This window comes from Panthera pardus, unplaced genomic scaffold (genome assembly GCF_024362965.1).
Source record: "Panthera pardus isolate Hobbes unplaced genomic scaffold, ASM2436296v1 HiC_scaffold_8, whole genome shotgun sequence".
In the NCBI taxonomy this organism is placed as follows: domain Eukaryota; kingdom Metazoa; phylum Chordata; class Mammalia; order Carnivora; family Felidae; genus Panthera; species Panthera pardus.
Window position 1 is genome coordinate 19912866 of NW_026527013.1, and position 17700 is coordinate 19930565.

General features: G+C 36.6%; 1 protein-coding gene across 14 annotated transcripts in view; it reads left to right on the forward strand.

The window, feature by feature from the left end:
• DOCK3 (dedicator of cytokinesis 3) overlaps positions 1-17700 on the forward strand; it is a 600629-nt gene that overhangs the window by 227678 nt on the left and 355251 nt on the right. The gene's annotated exons all lie outside the window — the stretch shown is intronic.

Genomic DNA, 17700 nt, shown 5'->3' on the forward strand with positions numbered 1-17700 from the left:
TGAATGAGCAAACTTAAGAGTTGCATTGTGAGCCTAATGGTGGGTAAAGGCCAAGAAGTTGTATCCACAGTTTCTTATAGCTAGTAAGCTGATAGGATATGTCATATATGACATACTTTGCTAAGCCCGTAATTAATAGAAAGATTAGTAAAAACCCAGCCCATATCCTCTGTAAACAGAAGTAGAGAGTGATAGGACACACAAAATCAAGGCTAAACATGAGTGACAAGGTTTGGGTTCAAACAAGATGGAATAAACACATTCTGTATATTCTTCTTAGTAATTACAACAAAAATCCTGGACAAAACCCATAAATCACCTGCCAGAAAACTCTGAAAGTAAAGGAAGAGAAGGTGGAGTGATTAGGGACCTTTGGACTCAAGGATTGAGTGAGTTCCCTGATTGTTGTTTTTTCTTGCCTCCCATATATTTTGGCCTGGGATCTAGAGAAGCCCACAACGTGGATATACTGTTGGGTGCACACAAAAAGCATCAAAGAAAGCCTTTTTTTTTTAAGCCAAAGGATGGCACAGCAAGACAGAAACCTTTTAATCTATCCTTTCTATTCTCCAGACAAACATTGCAATAAAAGCTGCACCCTCATACCCACCCAAATAGGCATTGCAATAGTGGAACTACTCCATGTCATACACACACTCTTACCCCCATGTGCAGTAACACATGTTTCTCTCCAGTGGAGCCTTAGGTCAAACACTGACTTCTACCCCTCCCCACTATAGTAATGAGGCAGTGCCTCTTTTCATTGGAGTCTGTGGGAAGATTCTGACTTTCACTTCACCACCATTTGCAAGGTGGCACCTTTCTACAGCAGAGCCTGTGGGTGGGACTCTGGATTTCACAACTACCCAGTGTTAACATAGTGATGCCCTTATTTTGCAGAGTTCTGTGGGCAAAACTATGACTTCCTTCTATGCTCTAAAGTAAGGAAGCAGCCTCCATCCACAGAGGAGCCTGTGGTTGGAACTCTTGATTTCCATTTCCCTTATAAGAATAAGTGGGTCCCTTCCCAGCTGAGCCTATAGGCAAGACTGACTTTAACCTCCCCATTATGAGATAGTGCCCCACTCTAGTACACCATGTAAACAGTCCTCTATTTTTCATCCTTGTCCTGCTGAAATGAGGCAGTGCTTCTCACCACCCAAATCCATGCAGAGTGTAAGTGAAGTAGAGTTCTGCTATCTAGGTAACACACAAATGGGGAAAACCAGAAGAGCACTGGAAAGACTTCATGTGCGAAATTGACATATGAATCACAGACCACAAAAGTGAGCCTAGAATTGCATTCTGAATCTAAGCAGATTGACCACCTACTAAAATAGAAGTTTTAAACAGGAATCTGAATGTCATAGTACAATACTTAAAATGTCCAGTGTACAGACTAAATTTATTTGTCATGTAAAATATCAGGAAAACTTTAAGAAGAAAAGATAACAGATGCCAACTTTGAAATTACAAAGACATTGGAATCATCAACAAGGGTTTTAAAACTGGTTTTGTAAAATTGCTCCAGCAAGCAATTAGAGACACTCTTGTTTTTTTTTTTAATTTGCATCTTTATTTACTTACATTATTTTATTTATTATATAATTTATTGTCAAGTTAGCTAACATACAGTGTATACAATGTGCTCATGGCTTTGGGAGTAGATTCCCATGATTCACCACTTACATACAACATCCAGTGCTCATCCCAGCAAGTGCCCTCCTCAATGCCCATCACCTGTTTTACCCGCCTTCCCACCCCCTTCCACCCTCAATTTGTTCTCTGTATTTAAAAGTCTGGGTGGCCCAGTTGGTTAAGTGTCTGACTTCGGCTCAGGTCATGATCTTGTGGTACATGAATTTGAGCCCCATTTGGGCTCTGTGCTGACAGCTCAGAGCCTGGAGCCTGCTTCAGATTCTGTGTCTTTCTCTCTCTCTGCCCCTCCCCTGCTCATGCTTTGTTTCTCTCCCTCTCTCATAAATAAAAACATACACAAAAATTTTAAAAAATAAAAATAAAGGTCTCTTATAGTTTGCCTCCCTCTCTGTTTGTAACTTTTTTTTTTCTTTCCCTTACCCCATGGTGTTCTATTAAATTTCTCAAATTCCACATATGAGTGAAAACATGGTATCTTTCTCTGACTGACTTATTTCACTTAGCATAATACCCTCCAGTTCTGTCCACGTTGTTGCAAATGGCAAGATTTCATTCTTTTTCATTGCCGAATAGTATTCCATTGTGTGTGTGTGTGTGTGTGTGTGTGTGTGTGTGTGTATACACATATACTGTATACACTATATATATATATATATATATATATATATATATATATACATGCACACATGTATATGCACACACAGTATATATAGACACACTATATATATACACATACTGTATATACACACTATACACACACACACACACACACACACACACATCTTTTTTTTTTTTTTTTACACCACTTCTTCTTTATCCATTCATCATTTGATGGGCAGTGGGCATTTGGGCTCTTTCCATAATTTGGCTATTGTTGATAATGCTGCTATTAACATTAGGGTACATGTACCCCTATGAATCATCACTCCTGTATCCTTTGGATAAATTCCTAATAGTGCTATTGCTGGGTCGTAGGGTAATTGTATCTTTAATTTTTTGAGGAACCTCCACACTGTTTTCGAGTTGCTGCACCAGTTTGCATTCCCACCAGCAGTGCAAAGGGGTTCCCCTTTTTCCACACCCTCGCCAACACCTGTTATTTCCTGAGTTGCTAATTTTAGCCACTCTGACTGGTGTGAGGTGGTATCTCAATGTAGTTTTGATTTGTATTTCCCTGATGATGAGCGATGTTGAGCATCTTTTCATGTGTCTGTTAGCCATTGGGATGAAGAGACACTCTTGAAACAAATGAAAACACTCTTGAAACTGCAGCAAGGAAATAGAAAACTTAAAGAATCAAATGAAAATTTTAGAACTGAAAAATAGACTAACAAAAATTTAAAAATTACTAGGTAAATTCAATAGCAGAATGGAAAGAACAGAGGAAGGAATTAGTGAGCTTAATGATGGATCAAAAGAAATTATCCAATCTGAATAATGGAGAGAAACTAAATGGAAAAGTAAACTTAGCTTCAGAGACCTGTGGGACAATAACAAAAGATATAACATTTAAGTCATCAGAGGACTAGACAGAAAGGACAGAATGTGGAGTTAAAAAAAAATTGAAGAAATAATGGCTTAAGTCTTCCCAAATTTGGCAAAAGATGTAAGCCAAGAGGCCAAGTAAACTCTAAACAGGATAAACAAAGAAATCCATGCACAATCACATTGTAGTTGAATTTCTGAAAATTAAGGCAGAAGAAGCAAATCTTTGTATATGTATATATATATATTTTAAAAAATTTTTTATGTATTTTAAAATTCCAATATAATTAATATACAGTGTTAGATTAGTTTCAGGTGTGCAATTTTGTAATTCAACAATTCTGTACATTACTCAGTACTCATCATGATAAGTGTACTCTTAATCCCTCCCCTTCACCTATTTGACCCATCCCCCCACCCGCCAAAGAAAAAGTTTTAAAAGGAAAACAACACATTACCATTAGGGAAATGACAATTTGAATGACAGCAAATTTGTCATCAGAAACTATGGAAGACACAAGGGAGTGGCCCAACATTTTTCAAGTACTGAAAGAAAAAAAACCTGATGTTACCCCAGATTTGTGTATCCAGGAAAAATATATTTCAGGAATAAAGGAGAAATAAACACATTTTTAGATGAAGGAACCCTAAGAAAATTTGTTGCCGTTGGGTTGGTTCTAAAATAGTAGCTATAATGGATGTTTATCAGATACAAAGTAAGAGATAATGTAAGGACACTTGGAATGTAGGAATGAAGAAATCAATAGAAGGGGTAAATTCTGTTAGGTTTTTAAAGTAGTCTTTGAGGAGACGAAGCAGAAATTATAACACTGATATGGATTTCAGTGTATGTAGAGGTTTATATTTAAGAAAGTTGTATCTAAAATGGTGATGGAAAGGGACATAAACTGTGGTATCTGCATTCTATTTCAAGTAGTAAGATGTTGATACTAGTAGATTATAATACATTATGCATATATGTTATAATCTCTAGAGAAATCATTAAAACTGTTACACAAAGCAATATAATAAAAATGCTATCAATAAACCAAAATGGAATACTAAAATGTTCAAATAACCTATAAGAAATTAAGAAAGGGAAAACAGAGGAAGGTGAAACAGAGGGAACAAAAAAATAAATACTAAAATGGTGGATTTAAATCCTAATATATGAATAATAAAAAGATGAACATTGGCAGAGTTGATAAAAAAGACTTGACTGTGTGCTGTAAGAAACTCCATATATAATGACATAGGAGGTGAAAAGTTAGAAAAATACATACCATTCAAACATTAATAAAAAAAAGCTTGAATGGCTATAGTAAGAAAGATTATTATATTAATTATGAATTATTTCTTCCTTAAATATAAATAAAAATAAATAAAATGAATTATATTACTATTAATTAAAGTTGATATCAGAATAAAGAAAAGGGATATTACAGAGTGGTAAAAAGATCAATTTACCAAGAAGATGTAACAATCTTAAATATGCATGCACCAAAAAACAGCTGCAAAATAAATGAAATAAAACCTGAAAGGACTGAATAGAGAAAATGGAGAAATCATTTATTATATTTGGAGATTTATGACCCTTTCCCCTAGTAATCGATGTAACCGCTTGACAAAAGTCCCCAAGGATAGTGAAGAACTGAACAATGCCATCAACCATTGGGACCTAATTGAAAGTTTTAGACTGTTCCATCCGATAAAATTGGAATACAGATTGTTTTCAAGCATATGTGGAACATTCACCAAGATTGACAATATCTTGGGTCATAGAACAACTCAACAAATGTTCAGTAATTCATGTCATACAAAGGATAATCTGACATTAATGGAAGCAAAATAGAAATCAGGACCAGACAACAGGAAAATATTGAAGCACTTAGAAATTAACACACTGTTAAATAATCCATGGATCAAAGAGGAAGTCTCAAGAAATAAAAAATATGTTTAAATGAATATAAATGAAAATATAATGTATTATCTGGAAAACAGTGTGGAGGTTCCTCAAAAAATTAAAAATAGAACTACCCTATGACCCAGCAATAGCACTAATAGGAGTTTACCCAAGAGATACAGGAGTGCTGATGCATAGGGTCACGTTACCCCAGTGTTTATAGCAGCGCTTTCAACAATAGCCAAATAATGGAAAGAGCCTAAATGTCCACCAACTGATGAATGGATAAAGAAGATGTGGTGTATATATACAATGGAATACTACTTGGCAATGAGAAAGAATGAACTCCTACCATTTGCAGCAACGTGGATGGAACTGGAAGGTATTATGCTGAGTGAAATAAGTCAGTCAGAGAAGGACAGATACCATATGTTTTCACTCATATGTGGATCTTGAGAAACTTAACAGAAGACCATGGGGGAAGGTAAGGGGAAAAAAATAGATACAAACAGAGAGGGAGGGAGGCGAACCACAAGAAAGTCTTAAATACAGAGAACAAACTGAGGGTGGATGAGGGGTGGAGGAGAGGGAAAATGGGTGATGGGCATTGAGGAGGGCACTTGGGATGAGCACTAGGTATTGTATGTAAACCAATTTGACAATAAATTATATTCATAAAAAATATAATGTATTAAAATGTGTGGAATGCAGTTGAAGCAGTGCTGAGAGGGACATTTATAGCATTAAGTGCATATAATTAAAAAAAACATGGTATCAAATCAATAACTACTTCAAGAATCTAATAAAAGAAGATAAACCCAAGCAAGCAGAATGAAAGAAAAAATAAAGAGCAGGGATTAATGAAATTAAAAATAGAAAAACAAGAGAAAAATCAATCAAACCAAAAGCCAGTTTTTAAAATATCAATAAAATTAATAGACATCTACCAAGACTTACAAAGAAAACAACTGAAATAATAATTACCAATATATTTGGACTAAAGAAAGAGATATCACTGTAGATTCCATAGACATTAAATTGACAATAAGAAAATGTTATAAACAACTTCATAACATGTAAGTGAGAATCTAGATGAATCAAACAAATCCTTGAAAATCACAAGTTACGTTTCTCAGGATCCACATAAGAGTGAAACCATATGGTATCTGTCTTTCTCTGTATGGCTTATTTCACTTAGCATCACACTCTCCAGTTCCATCCATGTTGCTACAAAAGGCCATATTTCATTTTTTCTCATTGCCACGTAGTATTCCATTGTGTATATAAACCACAATTTCTTTATCCATTCATCAGTTGATGGACATTTAGGCTCTTTCCATAATTTGGCTATTGTTGAGAGTGCTGCTATAAACATTGGGGTACAAGTGCCCCTATGCATCAGTACTCCTGTATCCCTTGGATAAATTCCTAGCAGTGCTATTGCTGGGTCATAGGGTAGGTCTATTTTTAATTTTCTGAGGAACCTCCACACTGCTTTCCAGAGCGGCTGCACCAATTTGCATTCCCACCAACAGTGCAAGAGGGTTCCTGTTTCTCCACATCCTCTCCAGCATCTATAGTCTCCTGATTTGTTCATTTTGGCCACTCTGACTGGCGTGAGGTGGTATCTGAGTGTGGTTTTGATTTGTATTTCCCTGATAAGGAGCGACGTTGAACATCTTTTCATGTGCCTGTTGGCCATCCGGATGTCTTCTTTAGAGAAGTGTCTATTCATGTTTTCTGCCCATTTCTTCACTGGGTTATTTGTTTTTCGGGTGTGGAGTTTGATGAGCTCTTTATAGATTTTGGATACTAGCCCTTTGTCCGATGTGTCATTTGCAAATATCTTTTCCCATTCCGTTGGTTGCCTTTTAGTTTTGTTGGTTGTTTCCTTTGCTGTGCAGAAGCTTTTTATCTTCATAAGGTCCCAGTAATTCACTTTTGCTTTTAATTCCCTTGCCTTTGGGGATGTGCCGAGTAAGAGATTGCTACGGCTGAGGTCAGAGAGGTCTTTTCCTGCTTTCTCCTCTAAGGTTTTGATGGTTTCCTGTCTCACATTCAGGTCCTTTATCCATTTTGAGTTTATTTTTGTGAATGGTGTGAGAAAGTGGTCTAGTTTCAACCTTCTGCATGTTGCTGTCCAGTTCCCCCAGCACCATTTGTTAAAGAGACTGTCTTTTTTCCATTGGATGTTCTTTCCTGCTTTGTCAAAGATGAGTTGGCCATACGTTTGTGGGTCTAGTTCTGGGGTTTCTATTCTATTCCATTGGTCTATGTGTCTGTTTTTATGCCAATACCATGCTGTCTTGATGATGACAGCTTTGTAGTAGAGGCTAAAGTCTGGGATTGTGATGCCTCCTGCTTTGGTCTTCTTCTTCAAAATTACTTTGGCTATTCGGGGCCTTTTGTGGTTCCATATGAATTTTAGGATTGCTTGTTCTAGTTTCGAGAAGAATGCTGGTGCAATTTTGATTGGGATTGCATTGAATGTGTACATAGCTTTGGGTAGTATTGACATTTTGACAATATTTATTCTTCCAATCCATGAGCAGGGAATGTCTTTCCATTTCTTTATATCTTCTTCAATTACCTGCATAAGCTTTCTATAGTTTTCAGCATGCAGATCTTTTACATCTTTGGTTAGATTTATTCCTAGGTATTTTATGCTTCTTGGTGCAATTGTGAATGGGATCAGTTTCTTCATTTGTCTTTCTGTTGCTTCATTGTTAGTGTATAAGAATGCAACTGATTTCTGCACATTGATTTTGTATCCTGCAACTTTGCTGAATTCATGTATCAGTTCTAGCAGACTTTTGGTGGAGTCTATCGGATTTTCCATGTATAATATCATGTCATCTGCAAAAAGCGAAAGCTTGACTTCATCTTTGCCAATTTTGATGCCTTTGATTTCCTTTTGTTGTCTGATTGCTGATGCTAGAACTTCCAACGCTATATTAAACAACAGCGGTGAGAGTGGGCATCCCTGTCGTGTTCCTGATCTCAGGGAAAAAGCTCTCAGTTTTTCCCCGTTGAGGATGATGTTAGCTGTGGGCTTTTCATAAATGGCTTTTATGATCTTTAAGTATGTTCCTTCTATCCCGACTTTCTCAAGGGTTTTTATTAAGAAAGGGTGCTGGATTTTGTCAAAGGCCTTTTCTGCATCAATTGACAGGATCATATGGTTCTTCTCTTTTTTTTTGTTAATGTGATGTATCACGTTGATCGATTTGCGAATGTTGAACCAGCCCTGCATCCCAGGAATGAATCCCACTTGATCATGGTGAATAATTCTTTTTATATGCTGTTGAATTCGATTTGCTAGTATCTTATTGAGAATTTTTGCATCCATATTCATCAGGGATATTGGCCTGTAGTTCTCTTTTTTTACTGGGTCTCTGTCTGGTTTAGGAATCAAAGTAATACTGGCTTCATAGAATGAGTCTGGAAGTTTTCCTTCCCTTTCTATTTCTTGGAATAGCTTGAGAAGGATAGGTATTATCTCTGCTTTAAACGTCTGGTAGAACTGCCCTGGGAAGCCATCTGGTCCTGGACTCTTATTTGTTGGGAGATTTTTGATAACTGATTCAATTTCTTCGCTGGTTATGGGTGTGTTCAAGCTTTCTATTTCCTCCTGATTGAGTTTTGGAAGAGTGTAGGTGTTTAGGAATTTATCCATTTCTTCCAGGTTGTCCAGTTTGTTGGCATATAATTTTTCATAGTATTCCCTGATAATTGTTTGTATCTCTGAGGGATTGGTTGTAATAATTCCATTTTCATTCATGATTATGTCTGTTTGGGTCATCTCCCTTTTCTTTTTGAGAAGCCTGGCTAGAGGTTTGTCGATTTTGTTTATTTTTTCAAAAAACCAACTCTTGGTTTCGTTGATCTGCTCTACAGTTTTTTTAGATTCTATATTGTTTATTTCTGCTCTGATCTTTATTATTTCTCTTCTTCTGCTGGGTTTAGGCTGCCTTTGCTGTTCTGCTTCTATTTCCTTTAGGTGTGCTGTTTCTTATGTGGATCCTGAGAAACGTAACAGAAACCCATGGGGGAGGGGAAGGAAAAAAAAAAAAAAAAAAGAGGTTAGAGTGGGAGAGAGCCAAAGCATAAGAGACTGTTAAAAACTGAGAACAAACTGAGGGTTGATGGGGGGTGGGAGGGAGGGCAGGGTGGGTGATGGGTATTGAGGAGGGCACCTTTTGGGATGAGCACTGGGTGTTGTATGGAAACCACTTTGACAGTAAATTTCATATATTAAAAAATAAAAAATAAAAAAAATAAATAAAAAAAAAAATCACAAGTTGCCAAAATTCACCCAAGGTAAAATAGGTAATCTGATTATGCTACAGGTATTAAAGTAATTGAATTTATGAAAATCCTTCCCAAAAAGAAATGTCTAGGCACAGATAGTTCCACTGGTGAATTCTACCAACAGTCTAAAGAAGAAAAGACAGCAAAATGATTCAGAAAAAGCATTTGAGGAAATCCAACACTCTTATGATAAAAATGCTCAGCAAACTCTGAATAAAGGGAACTTTTTCACCCTGAGAAAGGGCATTCATAAAAACCTACAGCAAATATCATACTTAATTGTGAAAGTCTGCTTTTGGGAACAAGGTGAGGAAGTCTGATTTTAACAGTTTTATTCCACATAGTACTAGAAGACTAGAAGATTTAACCAGTGCAGTAAGGCAAGAGCATCCTATTCAAGGCCCAGATCTACCCCCACTACCACCCAAATACAAGATATGCTAAGAAACTGAAGCATGTTTGGTTAGCATTAGATCAGTTTAATAAAGTATGTGCAACACTTGTCTACTAAAAACTATATAAAACATTACTGAAAGAAATTAAAGAAGACCTAAATAAATGGAGCAAGAAGTCATGCTTGTGGGGTGGAAAACTAAATTTTGTTAAGATATCCATTAATTTCAAAATGAATTTTTGCATCAACACAGTAACAAACAAAATTTCAGTGGGCACTTTTGTATAGAAATTGATTACATTGATTCTGCAATATATAAGGAAATATAAATACCTGGGATGTCCAAAGCAAACTTGAGGAAGAACTAAGTTGGAGTATGTGATTTTTTTTTTGTGTATGTGATTTCAAGACTTACTATGAAGTACAGTAATCAAGACAAAAGGTATTGACAAAAGGATAGGCATATACATCGGTGGAATAGATAGAGATAATAATTGACCACACAAATATTGTCAATTAACTTTTTCACTTATATATTTTAAATAAAGATTGTATATAATTTAAGGTGTACAACATGATGATTCAATATATATGTAATTGGTGAAATGAGTGCTAGAGGCAACCTAATAAGCATGTCACCTTTTCCTCACATAGTTACCATTCCTTGTGTGTGATGAGTGCCCTTGAAATGTACTCTCTTAGCATATTTTTAGTAATCAGTGCAGTATTATAGAGTATAGCCCTCATGCCTGTATATTAGGTCTGTGGCTTATTCATCCTCTGTAATTGGAACTTTATACTCTTTGACCAACATCTCTGTTCTCTGCTTCTGTAATTTATACTTTTTTAGATTCTGTATATGTTATTTAAAATATATATATGCGTGTGTGTGTGTGTGTGTGTGTGTATAGTATAATATGTATGTAATCCTAAATGGTATACATTTGTTTCAGTGTTTATATGGTTAGAATTACTCTGTACATATTTTTCTACAACTTCCTTTTATCCCTCAGTAGTATGTTCTCATATTTATTCATGTTGTATTAGTAGTTGTTCATTTCATGGTTATATAGTATTCCATGTGCTTATGCGTTATTTATCCATTCCACTCTTGGTTGACATTAAGGTTAATTCCTTTTTTTTTTTTTTTTTTTTTTTTGCCCATGTTCAAGAGTGAGACTGGTCTATAATTTTCCTTTCTCCAGTGTCCTTGGTCTGGTTTAGGTATCAAGGTTATACTAACCTCATAAAATGAATTGGAGAGTTTTCTCTTTTTTAATTTTCCTATAAAAACTTATATAAGATTGTGATTACCTGTTCCTTTATTTTTTTTTAATGTTTATTTTTGAGAGAGAGTGAGCACAAGTGGGGGAGGGGCAGAGAAAGAGGGAGACACAGAAACTGAAGCAGCCTCCAGGCTCTGAGCTGTCAGCACAGAGCCCAACGTGGGTCTCACACTCACGGGCTGTGAGAACATGACCTGGGCCTAAGTTGGACGCTCAACTGACTAAGCCACCCAGGAGCCCCTGTGATTACCTGTTCCTTGAATAGCTGATAGAACTAACCTTTAAACTAGGATAGTATTTTCTTCATTAAATGATACTTTAAATTACGGATTCCATTTCTTTATTGCTTTTGGAATCATTCATGATTTGTTTGTTTTTTTTAAGAGAGAGAGGGGATGGGGAAGGGCAGAGGCATAAAAAGAATCCCAAGCAGACTCTTTGCCCAGAGCAGAACCCCAGATGGGGCTTAATCTCACAACCCTGAGATCATGACCTCAGCAGAAACCAGAAGTCAGATGCTTAACTGACTGAGCTACCCAGGTGCCCCCATTCAGGATTTTTCTTGTCAATTTTGAGAATTTCTTTGTTTTAGGAATTTTTCTATTTCATGTTTTTAATGGTAAAGACATAAATTGCCTTCTGCAATAGTTAATTCCTGTTTTCACTCCTAATATTCTTTATTTGTGCCACCTTATTCATCTCACTTTGATTTGCCAGAGATTTGTCTATTTTAGTAACCTTTTCAGGTAATATCTTTTGGCTTTGCTAACCGTAAGTTATGGTCTCATTTTCTATTTATTTAATTTGTGTTCTTGTTTTTATTTCCTTCTACATTTTTTGTGGGCTTACCCAGTTTTTCTTTTTCCAACTTATATATAGTTGGAAACCTAGCTCATATGTTTTTTTATTTTTATTTTTTTTTATTTTAGAAAGAGAGAAAGCACGAGCGGGGGAGAGGGACAGAGGAAGAGAGAGAATCTTAAGCTGGCTCCACGCTTGGCAAAACCTGACATGGGACTCAGTCTCATGATTATGAGATCATGACCTGAGCTGAACTCAGGGGTCAGATGCTTAACCAACTGAGGCACCCAGGCGCCCCAGCTCATTTGTTTTTAATTCTTTCTTTAGGTATGTCTAGTGTGCTATTTAACGAGCCATGAGTTCATTGATTACATTTGTTCCAGAAACTCTTTGGTTATTTTTTTTAGTATTTATTTTAATTCCAGTTAGCATACAGTGTTATATTAGTTTCAGGTGAATTACTATAATATAGTAATTCAACATGTCTATAAAACCCTGTGCACATCATGACAAGTGCACTCCTTAATCTCTGTCATCTGTTTCACCCATCCCCCTCACTGCCTCCCCTCTGGTAACCATCAGTTAGTTCTCTATAATTAAGAGTCTGATGGCTAAAATCAGCAACACAGGAACAACAGGTGTTGGTGATGATGTGGAGAAAACGGAATACTTGTGCACCGTTGGTGAGAATGCAAACTGGTGTAGCCACTCTGGAAAGCAGTATGGACATTCCTCAAAAAGTTAAAAATAGAATTACATATGATCCAGCAATTGCAGTACTGGGTATTTACCCAAAGAATACAAAAACACTAATCAAAAGGGATACATGGCACCCCGATGTTTATAGCAACATTATTTACAGTAGCCAAGATACGGAATCAGCCCAAATGTCTACTGATTGAATGGATAAAGAAGATGTGGTTAGATATAGGACAGAATTACTCAGCCATAAAAATAATGAAATCTTGCTGTTTGCAATGACATGGATGGAGCTAAAGAGAATAGTGCTAAGCAGAATAAATCAGAGAAAGACAAATACAATATGATTTTCCTCATGTGGAATTTAAGAAACAAAAACAAACAAGCAAAGGAAAAAAATAAGAGACAAAGAATTCTTTAGGTATTTTTTTTAAGTCTGCCTGGTTAGTTTTTACAGCCTTTTCTTCCTGTTATGTACTGTACTCATTTATTTCTTTAAATATAGATATCCATAATATTTTGTATATGATCATTTCAGTGTTCAATTTTTGTACTGATTCAGTTGTCTTTTTTAAATTAAATTTATTTTATTTCATTTTTAAATGTTTATTTTTGAGAGAGAGAACGAACTAATGGGACAGGAGCAGAGAGCGAGAGGGAGACAGAGGATCTGAGGTGGGCTCTGCATTGACAGCAGAGAGTCTGATGTGGGGCTGGAACTCAGGAACAGTGAGACCATGACTTGAGCCAAAGTTGGTCACTTACCTGACTGAGCCACCCAGGCCCCCCTGATTCAGTTGTCTTTTTGTTTGCTGACTCTTGTGTATATTTCCTTGTTTTAATCCTGTTTTTGGTGGTTTTGTTTTTGTTTTGCAGCTGATGTTCTTTGGAACTATAACTCTAGGAATTCTTTAAAGCTAGGGTAAAAGCATTTCTCAGAGAAAATTTACATTTGTTTTTGCCAGGTTCTTGGGGTATTACCTGTCTTAGAAACATGTTGAAGTTTATATTGAGGTATTTGATAGGAATTGCATTAAATGGGTAGATTGCTTTGGGTAATATAGACATTTTAACAATATTTCTTCTTCTAATACATGAGCATGGAATGCTTTCCATTTTTTGGTGTCATTTTCAGTTTCTTTCATTAGTGTTTTATAGTTTTCAGTGTTCAGATCTTTTACCTCTTTGGTTAGGTTTATTCCTAGGTATTTATGGTTTTTGGTTTGCTGTAGTGATCGAGATAGTATGACACTGGAACAAAAACAGATACATAGGTCAGTGGAACAGAGTAGAAAACCTAGAAGGAACCCACAACTATACAGTCAGTTAATCTTTGACAAAGCAGGAAAAAATATACAGTAAAATAAAGTCTCTTCAACAAATGGTGTTGGGAGAACTGGACAGCAACATGCAAAAGAGTTAATCTGGACCACTTTCTTACACCATACACAAAAATAAATTCAAAATGGATGAAAGAGCTAAATGTGAGACAGGAAACTATCAAAATCCTAGAGGAGAACACAGGCAGTAACTTCTTTGACATTGACCATAACAACTTCTTTCTAGATATGTTTCCTGAGGCAATGGGAACAAAAGCAAAAATAAACTTGGGACTTTATCAAAATAAAAAGCTTCTGCATAGCAAGGGAAATATGCAACAAAACTAAAAGGCAACCTACAGAATGGGAGAAGATACTTGCAAATGACATATCTGATGAAGGGTTAGTATCCAAAATGCATAATGAATTTATAAAAGTGAAGACCCAGAAAACAAATAATCCAGTTAAAAAATGGACAGCAGACATGAGTAGACATTTTTCCAGTGAAGACACACAGATGGTCAACAGACACATGAAAAGATGCTCAGTACCACTGGTCATCAGGGAAATGCAAATCAAAACTACAGTGAGATATCACCTCACACCAGTCAGAATGGCTAATATTAAGAACATAAGAGACAACAGGTGTTGGTGAGGACGCAGAGAAAGGGGAACCCTCATGCACTGTTGGTGGGAATGCACACTGGTATAGTCAATCTGGAAAAAAGTATAGAGGTTTCTCAGAAAGTTAAAAATAGAACTACCCTATGATCCACCAATAGCACTACAAAGTATTTACCAAAGGAATACAAAAATACAGTTTCAGAGGGGTACATGCATCCTGATGTTTGTAGCATCTTTATCAACAATAGCCAAGATATGGAAGCAGCCCAAGTATCCATTAATTGATGAATGGATAAAGAAGATGTGTATATATACAATGGAAAATTACACAGCCATCAAAAAGAATGAAATCTTGCCATTTGCAAGGATACGGATGGAGTAGAGAGTATAATGCTAAGCAAAATAAGTTAGAGAAAAACAAATATGATATGATTTCACTCATGTGGAATTTAAGAAACAAATTATCATAGGGGAAAAAATGAGAGAGGCAAATCAAGAAACAGACTTTTTTTTTTAATGTTTTTATTTATTTTTGAGACAGAGAGAGACACAGCATGAACGGGGGAGGGGCAGAGAGAGAGGGAGACACAGAATCGGAAGCAGGCTCCAGGCTCTGAGCCATCAGCCCAGAGCCCGACGCGGGGCTCGAACCCGCGGACCGCGAGATCGTGACCTGAGCTGAAGTCAGACGCTTAACCGACTGAGCCACCCAGGCGCCCCAAGAAACAGACTCTTAACTATAGAGAACAAACTGATGGTTACCAGAGGGCTGGTGGATAGGAGGATGGGTGAAATAGGTGATGGGGATTAAAGAGTGCACTTGTTGTGATGAGCGTCAGGTGTTGTATAGAAGTGTTGAATCACTATATTGTACACCAGAATCTAATATTACACTGTACATTAAATAACTGGAATTTAAACAAAAACTTAAATTTAGATTGAGGTTTCTTAGGCTGCAACAGTAGAATGAATTCTCTCCTCAGACCCATGGGAGTGCTCATTTGCAGTTATTGTTCCTTTTTGTGACTCATTCCATCCACAGTCAAGGCTGAGATGGATATGTAGTCCTGTTTCTCTCTGTGATAGGTGGGATTTATTACCTCCGAGTTCATCTCACTGAGGGCATCTGCCTTCTAGAATCCTAGCCTTCTGAGATTTGATTCCACCTCCTGCCTAGCTCTGGCCTAAGATATTTAACTAAAACCCATGGATTAGTGGGTATCCCCAGGGTAAGTGCAGGTGTGATGACAAATTCTCCTTATTTTGATGTAATAGTAGTTTCTGGCTTTACTTTCTTATGCACCCAGCCATATATTAGATATTTTGCTTTCATTTTGCTGTTATCTATTATTTACAGATTTTATATTATATGAAGGGGTTATCTCTATCTGATTTGTGATAGTTCTACATTTTAAAGTAAGTGTTCTATGCTCCTGAAACCTTCTGTTTCTTTTTTAAAACAGCTTTCTCTAAGAGTCCCTTTCTCTTAAAAACTGACCATTATTTATTGATGGTCTGTATGGACTCAACACTGTTTATACATTTATAACCATTTTCTACTCATAGCAGCATTGTGAGATAGCATTAACATTCTCACTTTTTACTCTGTTAAGTCGCACAGATAGGAAGTTACTTAAGGTGACTTGGTAACACGCTACCTCCCTCTTTCTTCCCCTCTCAGATTTTATTGGACAGGAGTTTATGGGTAAACAAATTTGAGTTATCCTTTTTGCCTCAACCTTGTCTCTAGCCAAGTCCCAGAAAGATTCACCAAATGTTTACATTGTAAAAGTAATCCTCATTACTTCTCCATATTTGACTTCATGCGAGTTCACAAATAAAAAACCAGTATCTTCTTCCAATATGGATTCTTTATGGACTGCATAATGGCTTTTTATTTAAACTAATTTCTGGCCAGTATTCAGAGTAAAAGTAATGCTGAAATATTGATCCACTGGTGAGCATTTGGTCCTGATCTATGTCGGTAGAACAATGGATGTAAAAAAAGCTTATTTTTAAAAAATGTATATTTATTTATTTTGAGAGAGAGAGTGCACATAAACAAGGGAGGGGCAGAGAGAGAGGGAGAGAAAGAATCCTAAGCAGGCTGTGCGCTGTCAGCTCAGAGCCCAACTTGGGGCATGAATTCACCAACTGTGAGATCATGACCTGGGCCAAGATCAAGAGTTGGACCCTTAATTGACTGAGTTACTCAGGTGTCCCCCCCCCCCACGTTTTTTAAAAGTTTATTTATTTTGAGAGAGAGAGAGCAAGTGGGGTAGGGACAGAGAGAGAGAGAGAGAGAGAGAGAGAGAGAGAGAGAGAATCCCGAACAGGCTCTGTGCTGCCAGCACAGAGCCTGACCCTGGGCTTAATCTCACAAACCGTGAGATCATGACCCCAGCTAAAATCAAGAGTTGGATGCTTAACCAACAGAGCCACCCAAGCAGCCCCTAAAAGATTATTTAAAGATGTACTATTTTGTTTAATCTGCCATGAGAGTTTTCCTTCATTCATATTAGTATCACTAAAGCTGTTTTGGATTGTCAGATAATTCTCTAATAGTAGTAAGCCATAATTTTAATAAGAATGTTTTAAGCTGTTGTCATGTGTAAAACAAGCTTGAGAAAGAACACTGTTTATGAAAACTATGAAGAGTTATACAGTTCTAACATAAGACTGAAAACTGAAACCTAGGATCTCACTACTGCTCTGATGCTGTAACACTTGATTCCATCATGCTTACCCTAGGATACCATTATGAACTGTGGCAGTTATATTACAGCATTCATTTCTAACATTCTGTAAAAATGAAGTTTCTGTGAGAAGGGGCATCCTCCTGTTTAAATGTAGTTTGGGCTGAGTTATGAGGCTTCTTTAAAGCACACTTTCAATAGAAATACACTTAATGTTTCAGGCAAACAATGACAGATTGGCTGGGAAGCTTGAGTTCTCTCAGAGGCAACCCAGAGGGGTTGCATGTCCTCTTCTGTGCAGAGCAATTGGGTGAGCAAATTATACCCAAGGACATACATTCAATGAAATATAACTATCTCTGAGGCTTACTTTGTAAATTTGAGTTATGACAGCAGCATATTTAAAGAGCTTAAAATATTATAACACTTTCCTAATTCCTGGGAGCTCCTGTTTTTATCTAACAGGAGCTGAAAGTGATTATTTCAGGTATGAGATGTTCTAAAGCTGTGGATCAAAAACATG